This window comes from Gouania willdenowi, chromosome 6, assembly GCF_900634775.1.
Source record: "Gouania willdenowi chromosome 6, fGouWil2.1, whole genome shotgun sequence".
NCBI classification, from domain to species: Eukaryota; Metazoa; Chordata; class Actinopteri; order Blenniiformes; family Gobiesocidae; genus Gouania; species Gouania willdenowi.
Window position 1 is genome coordinate 23,894,424 of NC_041049.1, and position 17,190 is coordinate 23,911,613.

General features: G+C 38.2%; 1 protein-coding gene across 5 annotated transcripts in view; it reads left to right on the plus strand.

The window, feature by feature from the left end:
- Positions 1 to 17,190, plus strand: part of osbpl8 (oxysterol binding protein-like 8) — a 105,106-nt gene continuing 87,916 nt past the window's right edge. For 4 of the 5 annotated variants that reach the window (XM_028450702.1, XM_028450707.1, XM_028450704.1 and 1 more), the window contains exon 1: positions 1 to 370. The gene's annotated coding sequence lies outside the window, so the exon portion shown is untranslated. Of the gene's footprint in view, positions 371 to 17,140; positions 17,187 to 17,190 lie in introns of those variants that run through there. The other variant, XM_028450705.1, reaches the window with a different exon arrangement.

A 17,190-nucleotide genomic window follows, 5' to 3' on the forward strand; every position in this document is an offset into this window, starting at 1 on the left:
TCAGAGCCTTGACTGAACCTGGTAGGCGAGCACGTCTCACGCTCAGGCCAGTGACTGAGGAGTGAAGAGTGGAGGTAAACAGAGGAGCAGAGGGAAGCCCGTCAGTGCCCTGGAACCTTTCTGTTCATATTTCACTCTTTCAAAGCGGACTGACGTCACTCTGCTGTGCTGAGAGCCCGGGGCGGTGAAGGCGAGTCCCGTTCACTAAATGAAAGCGACGTCAGCTAACAGCTAACAGACAGTCAGTCAGACAGATACACAGACAGTCCGCCTGAGCGGAGAACTTTTATTTTTATACCATCAAATATAGCGAAATAGGCTGCTTTCTGTGTGTCACACAGCCCATGGGAGGAGGCTCCACCCCAGAAAGGTGAGTGGCTCTGTATGAATGTCGAAAATAATGCTCACTGTGTGTGCTAGCCTAAATGCTAATATTTCGTTTGTGTGTTTGTGGAAGAGAGAGAGAGATAGAGATAGAGAGAGCTTGACAGCTTTTGCAGTGGATCACTGTTACGTAATAAAGTGGGATTAGTGGTGCTGATGTGGGTGTAGCAGCTTCTCCATATCCACACACTGAGATCCTCCTCAGCTTGTGTCCCACACCAGCATCCTCCTTTGGCTCAGGGCACAAATTGTTTAATCAGCCATCCATACATACGTAACATAAATGCGTACTTTTTTTTTATTTTTTAGTATGTAAAGAAGCTCTGTTTAAATATTCAACTAATTCCACATTTTCATGTAAATGTAGGCCAACAAAACATGTAATTATACATCCTCAAGCCAACACCTCAGAAAGAACAAGAACAAAACAAGTTTAATATACATCAAATGTATTAAAAGTTTTGAGAAGATAATCATTAGTTATTAAAAAAAAGAAAAAAAAAAATCCCCTATATTTTAATAATTTCAATTTCTAAACTTTTTGTCCATTCATCTTGAGTATCGTTTCTATCTTACAACTTGTAAATTAACCCTAAAGATGAAGACCACAGTCAACCCCTTGCCTGGCTGTATATTTGAGGAAGTGTCTATTGATACGGAAACGTATCAATAGCCCCCGGGACTTTGGGTACGTGCCTGTGTTTTCACCGTGTCAGGATGGCCTAGTGGTCTAAGGCCCCTGACTCAAGAATTCTTCCTTTCGCTGCCGTTGGTTCAAATCTATGGAAGCCCGTTTCCGCCACTAAAAAAAAAAAATCACCAAGGAAAGTCATAATTATGAGTTAGAAAGTCATAATTACGAGTTAGAAAGTCATAATTACGAGTTAGAAAGTCATAATTATGAGATAGAAAGTCATAATTATTATTATTTTTTTTTTAGTGGCGGAAACGGGCTTCCATACGAATGCCACATTTGTCATATATATTTTTTAATTTTTACATATTTAACATGGCAAATTACAACTTTAAAAATACATATACAAAAGAAATATACATTTGAGGGTATTTCTTGGGTTAAGGATAGGGTTAGGGCTAAAATAAAATGTTAGCGGGGTAGCTAAAAAATAATTATGAGCTAAAATAAAACTTACGGAACTTTAAGTCACGTGGTGCACCAATCAGGGCCAATATTTGACACCCCTGATTTTGAGATCACATCCTTGCTTTCTGAATTTGTTATATGATAAACTGATCGCTGATCAGGCATGTGTTGTTGATGGTGTTCCATGTCAAATTCTAAGGCAGTGGTTCTCAAACTTTTTTTGGCTCAAGTAACACCTTTCTCTTATTTCTGAATCCAAGTACCCCCTTAGTCAGACTACATTTTGCTCAGAAAACTTTTTATAAACAACTATAGAGCATAATGATGGAAGGAATGAGTGATAACACATATTTTAAAGAATCTAATTTTGTAAATAAGTGGTAAGAAACAGTATTTAGTGCAGTAGTTCTCAACCTTTTTTGGATCGTGACCCCATTTTGATATCAAGAATTTCTGATGACCACAAAGACATTTTTTTTCACCTTAGAATTCGTTTTTGATCATGTTTGAGCTTTGGTATTTATTTATTTATTTTTTTACAGCATTTTAGTTGAACTAGATTTATATTTCACAAGTTGTTAAGGATTGTGTGTTTCAATAATAATAATAATAATAATAATAATAAAAAAAAACTTTCAAAAATCTATTTTAGTTTTTCCCAAATGTCAGACGACATGGGGTCTTAACCCCAAGGTTGAAAAACACTGAATTAATGGCTCTTGATTAGATAGTTTTTATCATTTACGGTCATCTCACGCCTGGGGACCAACACTGACAATTTATTTGTCTCTCTCTCTCTCTCTCTTTTGTACCCCCTGCAGTGCCATCTCGTAGCCCTAGCCTAGGGGTACGCGTACTCTCCATTTGAGAAACACTGATCTAAGGCATTACATAAGACAGGAGTTTTAAACTCGTTTGAGTTCAGGGGCCGAATGTTGAGCAATTTGGTCTCAAGTGGGCCAAGGGTTTTAGGCGGGGAAACGAGCACTTTCAACATTAATGTGCTCTAGTTTGCACTTCCACGTTTAAATGATATAAAGTTTATAATTCACTGACAATCTCCAGGCAATATGTGACAGATATCATCCCTGCAGGAGCTTCACTTAAATGTCCTTTAATTTAGTGACATTTTCTTATTTATTTTGGGGAAACTTTGTGGAATTCTTTGATAAAAATTGCAAGATTTAGAAAAAAAAATTGAGAGTTCTTTCAACCATTTGCCATTAAAAATGTCTGCCATCATGTTATATAAACATGGAAAAACTGTGAGTCCTTCAAATATTGTGAAGTTTCATTAAATTTGTGTATTTAGAGAGACTGAAATATCTACAGGTGAATAGTTTGATAATTTAGTCAATGTTGTTTTGTTTCCTTTATATCTTAACTTTTTCCTGCAGGCCACATTAGATGCTCGAAAGGGCCAGATTTGGCCTCCGGACCTTGAGTTTGACACATATGGCATAATATGTTGCTAACCCCCCACCCATCCTGCAGTAGAATTGGATGCCTGTAGCCTCCTTTGCTCAGGTGCTCTGTTACACTTTCACCTGACAGCAGTGGAAACAGTAGACATGCCAGCAGGGGCAATTCTTTCTAATTGTGTCCAACACGTGGTGCATCCAGTGAATCCTATAGTCTCATGTTGGACATCTAATATCTATCACCCAGTTACATACTGTTTGTCTCATAAAGCCTTCCTTCATGTACTCCTCACTTGTTTATATAGAGAAATCCCAATTAAAAGTCAACATATTGCATTATTTTAAGCAGTGGCTAGCCGTACGGTTGCCGTATCAATATACTGACATTCTATCCATACGCAGCGCCCTTCATTGGCCAGTTTAGGTCACCTGATAGGTCAGTCATTGTCGTAATCCTAACCCTAAAAATTGTTGCGATATAGGGTTATGACCTAACCCTAACCCGTAAGATACTACGTACGTGTACTTCGGTTAACGTACCAATAGCACCGGGGGTTGTCCGTACGGCAACTGCACGAATAGACACTTTCTTATTTTAAAGCACTTAGTTTAATTTTGGATCAACATATAACCAATTAATGTTATTAGCTAGTGTTATATTGTTCTGCTAATGGCGGAAAAGATGTCGGCTAGTGCAGCTTATTTGGAAACCATCTTATATTTGGCCATGAAGCTCTTTGACAGGGTGGGTGTCTTTGCTTGGTTTTTGGTCTTGACTTCAGTCACTCTGGCCTTTTTGGACGAGGTTAGCGTGTTCTTCATTAACGGAGAGTATCTACTTATTGTAGTTGGGGTGTCCTGATAGAACTTTGTCCCTTCAGCTCTGAGTATTGGCCGATACGAAATCAGCATGAATCATACACACTTACATGCCTTTTTTGTGGTGTGGAATGTTGGAAAAAGCTTGATCAAGTGATATTACTCTAACAATAGTCACCAACAGCAGGTATGAGAAAAAGTGACCCATTATAATTATCCCCCAAAGTGTGGAAGGGGGATATAAGTTTGAGTGCCGTGCGTCCATCCGTACGAGTTAAAGGGGACATCTTTTCTCAGAAACTGTTTAAGATAGGATACCCCAAATTAGGTGTGTGGGATTCAGGGTATCAATACCTTGATGGAGTTTGAAAATGAGAAGCACGCAATTATTTATTCTGGAGTTATTGCCATTGTTCTGCTTTTTTTTTTTTTTTTTTACTCCATTCGAGGGTATCTCCAAAGGGGAAAGCTTTTCTCAAAAACTGTTTAAGATAGGATAACCAAAATTTGGTGTGTGGCTTCACGGTATTAATACCTTGATGGAGTTCGAAAATGAGAAGCACACAATTATTTTTTCCATATTGCCCTTTTTCCGTTTTTTGGACTCTGTTCGAGGTATCCTCAAAGGGGACAGCTTTTCTTACAAATAATCTAAGATAGGACAACCAAACTTGGTGTGTGGCTTCAGGGTATGAATAGCTGATATCGATATCAAATCATGTGTGTTTACTGGTTGAACATTGCCTTGTGCTGTGACTCAGCTGGGATGGGCTCCAGAGAACTTGGATAAATGGATAAATGATGATTTGATATCTTCTTGCTTCATTTATTTTGATTGCTTCTTATTTATCTTTATTTTTGCATGTATCTTGTGTTGTGTGGAGGATACTCCTCTTTATAGTAACCCATGATCATGTTCCACCAGCTTGTCCAATTCAGATGTTCACACCAGTCTTGAGACTGATTTTCCTTCAAAGAACCTTTTGTCATCCTATTTTAATCTAAATATAGTCTCTCTAACATGATAGTTAGGAACTTGTAAATATTAGTTTACATTACAATTGTAATATCTTATTTTGTCATAATACTAGACATGGTGAGCAGCATGAGTTGATTATAGTGTGTGTTCTATGATTAAAGGGTTTATACACTTCAAATGAGCTAAGTCGAGGCAGTAATGATAACTCATCAACTCACTTTTGTTGCTTATGTTCTGTCCATTCAGAACAATTACACACTGTATTTCCAATTTCAACCTTTGCCTACAGGTATATGAGTAAAGAAGAATTGTCCCATATTTTCCATTCAATGCCTTTGTTGTTTGTCACGGCATCAGCTAACCAGCTAATATGCCATTCAAATATTTTCTATTCTGGCCTTTACTAACCACAGTGTGTTGTCTGTACAAATGTAGCTTAAAATGAAAATGCAGTATGTTGTGGAGCAGCATAATAGGAGTTGGGCCTCTGGTTTTTTGTCATCTTGGGAAAAAGAAAGAAATCACAGGATTCACTTCCTGAAACAGAAATGGCAATAATTTGCTTACATATATCTTTAATAATTTGTATTTATTTGTTTTAAATGAATTTAATTTCAAACAAAACCCATAATAAATGGCAGTATGACATGGAATGTACATACCCTCACACACTTGTTTTGGGACAATATCACGCATTTACACGCAATTTTTTCCCCTATAAACGGGTGGTTGAATGCATAGCAAAAAGATAGAAATGACAAATCTTTCACAAAATCACAGCATACAAAATTTTTCAGAATGCCAGACTTCACCCCCTGAAATGGAATGGTAGAAGTATTGATTGAGAATGCAGAATTTACATACTGAAATGAAAAAAAAACTACATAAAATGAAATAAATTCTCTGTTTATTTAAATTTTAGCCCAAATACGAAGTGGAAATGCCTTTATTGTACTTTTTAGGATAATATCACACATTAAACTCCGGGAAATGGGTGACTGAACGTCTAGATAGATAGTGTGGTAAATAGATAAATACGTCAAATTTCGCTCATTATTTAAAAATCCTGTGCTACGTGTTATAGTTGACTGGTGATCATGTTATCCAGTGATTGAAAAGGAATGAAGCACTTCATCTGAAGTGAGTTTTTAATGTGTTATTATGAGGAACAAGTGGTTCAGATTGTTATGACTGCATTCTAATCTGAAAAGGCGCTGCTAAAAAGACTGGTTTTGCTGTTGGTGTATTCATTCAACTGGTGACATTTACCTGGTGACACGTCACAACATTACATCTCCAATCACCTGGGGTTTCTTGCAAACCGTGACATTGATTCACTGGTTGGTGGTAATTAAAGGTTTCCTAAATAATAATTTGGGACCATATCACATATTTCCATGGTATACAGTATTTCCCTTAAAACAGGTGGCTGAGGGTCGAACGTGCATCAAACACATTAAAAACTCTATAGTGACGTAATCTTGTGTGATTTTAGCTTTACTCTATTGGTTCTCTAAGTAATCTGAAGCATATAAAGGTACAGGGTTCTCACCAAGAAGTTTACACAGCATAGGAGGATCACTGGCGCGCGATTGGAGTGCCACTGGCGTGGAAAATTTTCATTACTTTAAAGGTAAAAGTAATTTGTTGAATAGGTGAAGGTGATGATAATCGTAGTTGGAGAGTTACTCATGCTTGGTGTAGGTACATCGGGGGCAGCTAAGTGGCTGCAGGGGTCCTCGGGGTTCTCAGGTAAAGACGGGAGCAACTGAGCAGATTGCCTGTATTAAATAGCGAATGCGGCTGATGTACAGTATGTGTTTATCGGTTATGCAGATTAAAAAGAGTTTAAACAACCTGTGCATGCCTGAAAGTCCCTTTTTGTTCAATTATTGTAATGACGGTACCGAAAACAACAGAAAATTCCCCCTACGTTGCTGAAAAAAACTGAAGTAGGGGGAACCATCACTTCGTCGGGGAGAAACGTTGGGGCCCCTACGCTCAACACCTCTGCGAGAAACCTGGCTAACATTAATAACAGTAGTTTACTCTATTAACCATATTCAGCATGTTGGTATGATTTCGGTAGGTTGATATCCAGTAAAAGTCATCTAGTGAAAGGCGATGGAAATGGGAAACAAAATGGAAATGGGTCAAACTCTAAACGGAATTCAAGAAACTTGTAATTGGATAATCAGAGGCCGATGAAAATGGAATTTGGTAAACTGTAATGGAAATGAAAACAGAAAGGGGTAAAATCTGAGGCTCTGTTTTAGTTATGAAGAAGAGTATTTATATAAAGCTTCAGAAACAATTTGAAATTTTAGTGTCATTGGTGCAAGTAGAAGTGTAAGAGCTGGATCTAATGTTTCACCCTCAAAAATTATTTATTGGGTGTCTGCCACTGCAGCATTACAAATAAGTGACCTAAGTAGGTAGGCTGTGTATCAAAGCCAGTGAAAGGGTCAATGAGGCTTGTGTGTGGGTTTTAAACCAATAAAACAGGTTTTGTGTGTTTTGAAAAAACCTTTAGAACGAGTTGTTTCCTGACTCGGTGGTATTTACAGAGAGGGGAAATCAGTAACCTGTGATATCATCTGTGAGATAGCATCTTCTCCAGTAAAGTAGTTTCTAAGACACATCATGCCCATTTTATTAATAATGCACTTATGATTAGGGTTGGGCACCGAGATTTGGAACCGGTTCCGTACATCCGGTTCCAGAACCGTTACGGAGATGTTTGCATTTCGATTTTTTTTTTCGATTCCTAAATGCCCGCACTAGTTTGTTTCCATGTAAGATCAAGTGAGAAGAGTGGCGGGTGTGTGTGTGGCTACGATTTCAGTTTGGACCGCGGCGCGGAAGGGAGATAGAAAACTCAACTAATCACCGGTAAAAAGCCCTGTAAAACTCCAGAAAAACAATCACCAGGAATAAATATTTGCTCCCTGGTAAAGATAGTAGCTCTAATAACTGGTAAAAATGATAAACTGGTGATATTATAGCCTGTACATGCAGTACAGTGACGCATTTACTCCGCTTCTGGGTCTTAGTGCCTGCCGTCCGGGGAAGCCTGTTCCGTTTACCAAGGTCCGTGACTGTTTAATAAGTCCGTGTGAAAGTCTGCATGGTTATGCCTCCGTCCTAGGGATGGGCGATATTGACAAAAAAATTTATCCCGATAATTTCTAGTATTTATCACAATAACGATAAAAATCACGATAAATGCAAACTATAAATAAAAAAAAAATTCACAACCTAGTGTAAACAGGTTCCTTACAAACACAAATAAATCTTAATACATCAACACTAGACACATTTAAAAAGGCTAAAATAACTGCTGACTCAAACAGCTCATGAGCTGATATTTTATGAAATATATTTGTGCATGTGGATTACTATTGGTGTTGTATGTAATTCATTTATTTCCTCACTTAAACTAAAATATTAAAAAAAAGCACATTATAAGCACAAATAACTTCAATGGTGTTTTTACTGCTGATGAAATATAATTAAAAAATATTGCGTTTCACAAATTGGGATGAATAAATAGTGACATTAGTTATTATGTTAATATTTATTTCACACAACATGTGACATGTTTAGCTTTTATCCTTCCATACAAGTGTTAAATCTGACCATAAACAAATTGGTGGCTCTCTGTGGTTTTATGACAGTAAAACGTGTTCTTTTAATCTTTTTACTTGGTCTATTCTTTATGTGGAGGTTAGCGTTAGCACTTAGCTCAGTCTGTGTCGGTGGGTTAGCTTAGCATAGTTAGCTTTAGTTGAGTTTCCAGTTCATAATCGACGCTGCGGATCCATCTCTGTCCCCGTGTTTTTGGAACTTTGGGTGGATCTGACGGGAGAACTTTGGTTCCCTTTGTTGGATGGTTGTCTCGTTTTAACCAAGTAGCGGTTCGTGTTGTATCGCAGCATAGTAGCTTCAGGTAGCCGTGACGAGCACATACTCAGACGGCGGTGTGTGCAGGGGGCGGTGCAAACTGTGCAGAGCTTCCGTAAACAACGTTTCGCTTCAGAGAATAATAAGTTGTTGACAACAAACAGGCAGTTTTGGCCTGTGGAACGCGTTTTTTTGGGGGCATTCTTGGCTAAATTGAGGGACAAATGGCCCGTGGCCCTCGCTAATTTCCGACATGGGAATTTATCGTTTATATCGAGGGATATTCTTACCGGCGAGAATGTTTTTGACGATAAATCATAAACGATAAAATATCACACATTCCTACTTTGTCCATCCACTCTTTTCATTATATACATGTCTTTTAAGGCTGTAGTCCGAGGCCGCCGCCATCTTGGATTATGTCGCCACCAGCGCGTCATCGCTGCATGTCGCGCAAGCACAGAATGAGTCAAATAACTGTAAAGAGGTCTTATAATAGTCTATTTTCTTTTTAAAGCAGTTTTTTGTGGCTTTAGACTCGAATTACATATTTGTAAATAATATGTTCCCTACAATATAAATAGGTTCAAAATATAACTATTTTTTTTATAGTTTATGTTTCTACTGTATCCAGAATAATAATAATCTTTCTCAACAAGAACTATTGATTGATTCGTCACATGACTGTTCCAGTGTTTGAGTTTGTTTTATTTACTTTCACATTTACCTGTAGCTCTTTGTTTTTTTAGACTGATGCCAACTTGTTTGTAGTTTTATTTCAGCAAGTTTGACTTTTACAGTTACAGTTGAGGACCTTTGTAATTGAATATCCAATTTACAGTACAGCAACCAAATTAAACTATATCAACTAAGTCAATTAATAGAAAAGGCCTGTGTTAGGCTTTTTCAAACTAAAAAATTATTTTGTGAAATCTGTGACCTGTTGACCTGCACAACTGAAAGAATCGTAATCGAGAATTGTTTAGAACAGGAATCGAAATTGAGAATTGCAATCAGAATATGTTAAAATCCAAACGATGCCCAACCCTACTTATGATTGTTTGGTCTGCCCTATTTGATCATATTAGAGAGTTAAAGTTTAAGTAATGAATCCACAGTGTTTCCCCTTAATTTACTGCTTTTTATTATGGGATGGGTAGAGACACATCAGCGTTAATGCACACAGTTGTTCTGTCAAGTAGTGTTGTACTCAAGACGACATCCGAGACCCATATCCAAGACCAAAACTTGCCCGAGGCCAAAATACACCAAGACAAGACCAAGACTTTTGGGGGTGAGACCAAGTCAACACCAAGTTTACAAACATGACAAATTTGAACAGTTAAAGAGCATTCTCTCTTCATTTTAGTTGTATTTTAAACACACTTGACTGGTGGAATCAAGGTGTTTGCAAACTTTTTTAAAGTGAACTATACAAAAATCTAAACTAAAACGCTGCAGGCTGTGCAGTGCAGGGTACAAGTTTAAAAGGTATAAGTCTCTCTGCTGCTATCATATTTCTTGTACTATCTGTGACAAGTGTGCTTACTGTATATTAAGTGCTATATTTCAGTTTAAATCAAGTGACTCAGCAGTAGAAAGCTCACTTCCAATGCTGATGACTCAGACCATAGTTAAGGTATGTGAGACATCCCTAAACTAGTCATCGTCAGTATTAATCATGCCTCCACCTTCTGTGACTGCTGTTGAGTGATGTCTGAGTTGTTACCTTCAGTCAGGTGATAAATTACTGGGTCTCAGCCGTGGCTCGTGTCTGCAGGTAGTTGCACACCAGTCTCCATTTATTCCTCTTCTGACACCCACTGGACACTGTACTTCAACGTTGATCATTGCACGTGCACACTTTGTAGCCCACAGGAGAGAGAGTGCGGGAAACAACAATAAAATCTACACCAGAAATGCCAGGCCTCCACTTCCCATAATGCATCATAATTTAAGGTGGCACCAAGCCTTCAAATGTATGAATTAACCTCCGATGAACCACAGACACCTTAAAAAAAAAACTTTAGAAAAAACTTTAGATTTATGCAAATAAACTGGCAGACCCCTGTATTTGTGATTCCATAAAATGATAGGAAGTTACTGCAGGTCCAAGTTTTAGTGTCCTAATAAGAACCTGAGAGAGTCACTTGGTACAGACGAGCATGTTTCAGTGCATTTGATTACATTGATTATTCTTCTTATTCTAATCAGCATTAATCCTTCATCGTATAGATGAATAAGGCTCTTTTTTAATCTCAATCAACACTATTTTTTTCTATATACATTTGTGTTGTGTAAATATGTTGTCGGTTTAAAAGTCTGGTGCAGCTGAACATGTAATTAACTAGTAATGACAAATGGTCAGTGTTGGGCAAGTTACTTGTTACTTAGTTACAGTTACTAGTTACTTTTTTAAGTTACTCATTACTTTCAAGGTAACTAGTTACTAGGGAAAGTAACTTTTCTTTTTTTTACTCTAAATTATTATTATTATTATTGTTATTATTAATGTGTTGCCTCCCTATGTAGATAGCCAGGCAGGCTGCCAGCCCTCTGGCTTGCTAACATGTAAGTCCTATCCTACCACAAGCGCAATGCACCACCTAGCGACCTGAACGTGCAATGGCAGTGTAGTAGTGTGAGTGCAAGTGAATGATGAAATGAATGAAAATAAATAAAAAATTATAATGTCTGTTTTCCTCTCATTTATTTTATCCTACTGTTTTAAATTATTTCTATTGTTTCCAACCGTCTACAAATACACACAGATGTGCTCGATAAAACAACTGTAAAATTTAATCATTGTACCCAGTATCACTATGATGAAGCAGTGGATCAACAAAACACAACATACAGTATGTTGAAACTTTTGATAGGCATATTTATTGTAGCCATTGAAACAGGTAGAAAGTATACTTTTGGCAGCGCAAAAATTAAACTGTCCCTTAGACCATTTAGCAGTAGGAATCAATAATAGTGCAAAACTGATTCAATAGATTTTTTCAACATAATCACAGTGAGGTTTATCCATTCTTTGTAACCTTAACTTAAAACAGTTGAACTCAACCAACTGGAGACCTCATCTTCAGTAATGATGGGCAAACTTAAAAGTATTTTCAGAGACACAAAGGAAAAATAAGTGACATGTGATGTGTTAAAGGAGGAAGTGCGGTGATGACAGTGGTAATGTTTTGACAGGTGAACTGTCATGCTGTGTGTGAGGCAATAAAGAAAGCCGACTCATCCTACCTGTCCGTCTCCTACACAAAATATTACCATGTCGTAGCGGCGTTGCATTCATCCACCACCCACCGAGTGATGGGATTGCTGCGAGACCCACCGTTGCACAGCAAATACACCGCTCTCAAACATCAGCTCCTCCAGTTTGGGGGACAGTAAACCCACAGAGCTGATGGAAAATATGCTTGTGCTGCTGGGGCCAGGCGATATCTTGTTCCTCGTCATCCAGCTGTATCTATGCCAGTTTCCCGCCACAAGTGCGCACAGCTCTGGCCACTTTGCCTCTGGTGCGGGCTAAGGACTATCAGGGTTTGGCGGAGGAAGTTTGCACAGTCCTGAGTTATGCACGTGAAGTAACGAGTAACGAGCTTGTTCAAATCGCAGTAATGATAAACACTTTACTGATTTTGACAAAGTAATTTGTTACAGTACTCGTTACCGCAAAAAGTAACGTAGTTACTTTAATGCGTTACTTAATAATGGGTTAGTCCCAACACGGCAAATGGTGTTGTTAGACGTTAATCTGTGCAGTTCAGACCAGCCCAGGCATGGAAAAAACCAAATCTAGTTCAACATAAATACTTTGGCTAGTGCTGCTCTTCCATTGTCTCTCATGGTGATTTTTATGGTATACATAAAGAGGGGCTGAAGTTACGTACATGAAGTGAACTGAATATGTGTAGTTAGTCAAATTATCTATCTATCTATCTATCTATCTATCTATCTATTATATCTATGTAAGACTCAGATTACTAGTATTTAAAAAAACCCGACTATAATAGGCAGCTTCAGCCAGGTGCTCTTCTACAATTTCTTTAAATAGTTGATGATCTCATTTTAGTTTGTTTGTTGACTCATTGACGCTTTCCCTCCTGAACCAACTGTGATCAGCGTTTTGGATGTTGTAATGTGTTTTCTGAACAATGCAACTAGACTTGTTTGGACGCTATTGCCACCTAGCTTGTGAATTCCTTGTATGATCTGTATTGTGGCCTTTAAAGGTGCTGTCTGCAACTCTTATAAAAGTGACTTTTTTGTCATATTTGCTAAAGCTGTCACTATGTAAGGACAGCTTTACATGAAACTAGTAGGTTGTGTGAAAAAAACAGACTTATTGAGTCCCCCCTGCGGCTCCTGCAGCCTTTTCTCTCAAAGATGAAGCCATGCAAGTCTTAAGTACAAATGGCCGGTACGGTAAAACTGCAAATGGTTTATTAAAATATATAATAGTGTGTATGTTGTTGGGTTGCTGGCCATGTTGTTATGGTTGTTTACAGACACACACAGTGATATCGTCTCCAAACGGTATTGTGGCACTCAAGAAATTAAGAATATTTTTCAAACCACTCCATTGCATTTATTGACAGAAAATAAATGCAAAACTGTTAACAAAAACGAAACACAAACGCTTTATTACAAATGTATCAAAATATATTAATTTGTCAATGTGTTACCATTCCCCTTTAAGCCTGTTCAGCAGTAGAGAATAATGTTCTCTGCTCGGATTTGCCTAGTCCACTGGCCGGGTTTTGGCTGATAGGATGCATTTGTTATGACAAACGCCAGATGCACTGTCAGTGACATGGTTGTCTTGCTTTTCTTGATTAATTTACACAGCAGTGATACACTGGTGAGGCCATATCCTTGTTTTCTCTCGCTGGGTGTTCCATAGCTTTTATGGCCTTTCGTGATGAGGCTAGTGAAGGCTTACCCATAAAATCAGCCATTCTAATGCTACTAAAAGCTTTTTATTGTGTGTACCTTTCATTTTGTTGTCGCTATGTTGCTACCTCCCCTACATCAAATGGTACCGAACAAACATTAATCTAGTCCACTTCATTTGCTCCTCTGCCTTCGGATCAAAGAGGTTCGTTCAGTGTGCTTTGTCCTGTGTCTGGATTTTGCTGAGCAGGATCTGTTGTTTGATGAATTAGCGTGGGCACATCAGGTGCTTTAGAAGTGCTCTCTCTCATTACCATCACTGCCCATCCTAACCTAAAGACAGAACTGTGGAGGTGGGCTAACGTTTTTACAGCATGCTAAAATGATCCTTCCTCCAGTCTCACACAGAGATGATCAAGATTTTGAAGCAGCTTGTTTAAATAGACAAACTGTTGAGAAAGTAACATCAAAAACTTTCAGACACAGTGTGGCAGGTGAAGAAAAACTAAACTCGATTGTGATTGTTCTGCAGTGTGAGCTTTTTTGAGGCAATACAAAAGCTTGGGTGTGCCAAAAATGACAACCAAGACCCCTGATTAAAAGCTCTTCAAAAATAACTGCAAACTTCTTCATATTTGCTATTGTACAAAGTCACTAACCCTAAACAGTGACAAATTGGTGTGTTTGTATGTGAAGACATTGTTAAAGTCAAAGCAAGACCAACACTGAATTCTCACACATTCTTGCCAAATGACTAAAACTTTGGTATCTGTTAAATAGCTTTTCTGGATATTTGCTCCATCCTTCCTGATTCGTGTTGTAATTAGAAGGTTGAACATAAATTCCAAGTATCTACCATGTGTCAGTATTGTGTAAGGATTAGCACATTGCATTGTGTTTGTAATTAAGTGCACAGGAACTACTGTCAAAATACAAAAATGCTTTTTATGTTTAGTCCCTTTTCTAAATGAAAATTCAAAATCAGTATATCTTAGTTCCATATGACCACGCCAAGTATGGAACAAAGGTTCCTCAGGGTGCACAATTACTGTAAAGGTATTAAGTGTTTGACAGTCTTTCCAGGTGACGAGTACTGAATCCTGTTTGACGAGTGAGCTAAAGGTCAGATTGAGTAAATAATAAAATAAAAGCTTAGGAAGTGAAAAATGTATATGTTCCAACTTGTGTTGGCAATGTGGTAAAATTAACCCCACAAAGAAATCAATTAGAAAATAAGCTCCAGCTGTTAACTGGTTCCCAATTTTTGGTGTGTTAAAATTCTCCCTGTAGGGATGGCGTTACAGTATTCAGACAAATCTTGCAGTTTTATTCAATCTGCCCTTAAGATTATAGTCAATTATAGGAGTAATTGCATTAAGCTTGTTGTAAAAGTTTTTTTTGGATCAATCAAGTTTTTTGTACCTGCACAACAAACAAACATTTACACTTCTAAAACACACATCATTAGTGCCCGGAGGTCTAACTGACTGGAACTCCAGTTTACAGATGCTAAACAGACAAACCAGGCAGTATGGTAGAGCCTGCGATCCTGGAATTGTTTTTTTTTTTATTTTCTTTACATCTTATATGTTTTAGTCATATAATTGTAGACCCCATATATCAAAAATTAGAAACCGTTACATACAGTATATTCTCTGTGACTCACAGTCCTTGTTGGCCAGCTACATGTGCTGAACATTCTCTACTTTCTCACAGCCTAATTCTGAGCAAGCAATGCTCCGCCCACAGCCTCTGATCAGAGAACCGTTGGAACATCATACAGTAGCTTCTCCTTAAAACTAACTGGACTCACTCTTGTCCAAAGTGGCTAATGTTTCCTATAGGTACTAAACACTACACTTTGGAATCCATGTTTCACAATGATATGAAGAGTCTTGTGTTTTGTCAAATTTATGTTCATATGACATCAGAATGCTGGCATAGAGCCATCTTAGAGGGGCTCCAGTCTCAAGAAACCTGTGAAGGATGGAATAATCCTTTGAGCTAAGCTGTGACCTTAAGGGAACTGGACAGTGACAAACTTAGATGCTTATGGCACTTGCACATTTGGTGACTCTCTTTGTTTGTTCACTTCGTCATAATGTGATCCACTCAGGGCGGGCTGAGTAAGAACAAATAGATAATAAAGATATGACCAAAGAGGATACTGATGTCCTAGGAGAGGAGACCTCTGAGATAGTTTCCATCACTGGTGTTTATTATTCTTATTTCTTCACTTAACTATTAGAAAACATCATCTGCATACAACATTACTAGTTGCGATACTCCTGAGATGTATGCACACTGAGACAGTTAACTAGATTAACATTGTTGAACATTAGCGTATCCCCTTACGCTGAAAAGAAACAAATGACCGCCTAAATCATTGTATGGCATTTCCAAGCCATTTATTGAGTTTAAAATACTGAGGAACAAACATTTGGATAAGAACCAGTCCTGCTCTGCTTGCTTTCTAGGCAGTAGTTCTAACAGAACAAGCAGTCGTTGTTTTAAAGGGGAAGTGAAACACTTTGACGAATGGGTATATTTTGTATTAGTAATCAAGCATTAATGGTTTCATGATTTATTTATTTTTGTTAATGAGAGCAATGCAAGCCTTTTGAAAGTCACAATTTTTCAAGACAATCAAACCAGCTGCTATGTTAAGTTAGCAGGATGAACTGTGGATTGCTATTAGCTGACTCGTCGTAAACAAACTGGCTAAGTCCTTGTTCGGCTAGTGGAGGAGAGAATGAGTAGAGGACAGTTTACCTGGAGAGCTGAGTGAAGGAGCTGGAACAGCACAGCCAGATTAAAGATGTTATCATCACTGGGCTCCATATAAAACCACTGTCCTACGCAAGAGGGTAATAACCAGTATCCAAATCAGGATCCATACTGATTCAGATACTGTTTTGCCATTCACTTGACAGCCAATATTGGGGAAAAGTATAGTTTTTATGCTGTAAATGAAAGTAGAAGCCAATGGACCTAATCAAGGTTACTTGTATGAGTGTTATACTTCCTCTTTAGTAAGCGATGATTTAAAAACACGTCTCTTACTCGCTCAAACCTTTACACACACGCACACACACACACATATATGTCCTCACTTGATCTTACAAACAAACAATAACGCGCTAATGTTAGCTGCCCCCAATTATTATATTATAACTCGCAACTGATCATTCTGCATGCACGTGGGGAGAGTGTGTGTGTGTGTGGGGGGGGGGGCACATGTTAATAACAGTCCCAATCTTCCTGCAGGTTGCTGTGAAAAATTCTTGGTGAGAACCCTGGGTAGATGATATAAAGTGTACTTACTGGTACATGTATTTAAAAACTCATGCGGCTGTTAGTTTTATTATTGTACTCCAAAACAAACTAAAGACATGTCTGGCATTTTGGCAGTCAAATAGAATGCTGTCAACTTGTACAGGGTTAACCATTTACTTGCCAGCATCCTTAGTTTGTAGCCAACAGTGAGCAGTTCTCCTCTCCTCTTTACTGTGGCTGCTGCTGTCACTGGCAGACCGGCAGCACTAGCCTACATTTGAGAGGAGGAGGGAAAAATATGGTGATGTCATCTGCAGCGACTCATGTGTTGGCTCTCTCAGAGGCTGCGTTGTGAATGTAAAGATGCTTTCTATTTCAGCAGCCTCTACAGCAGGAGGTAG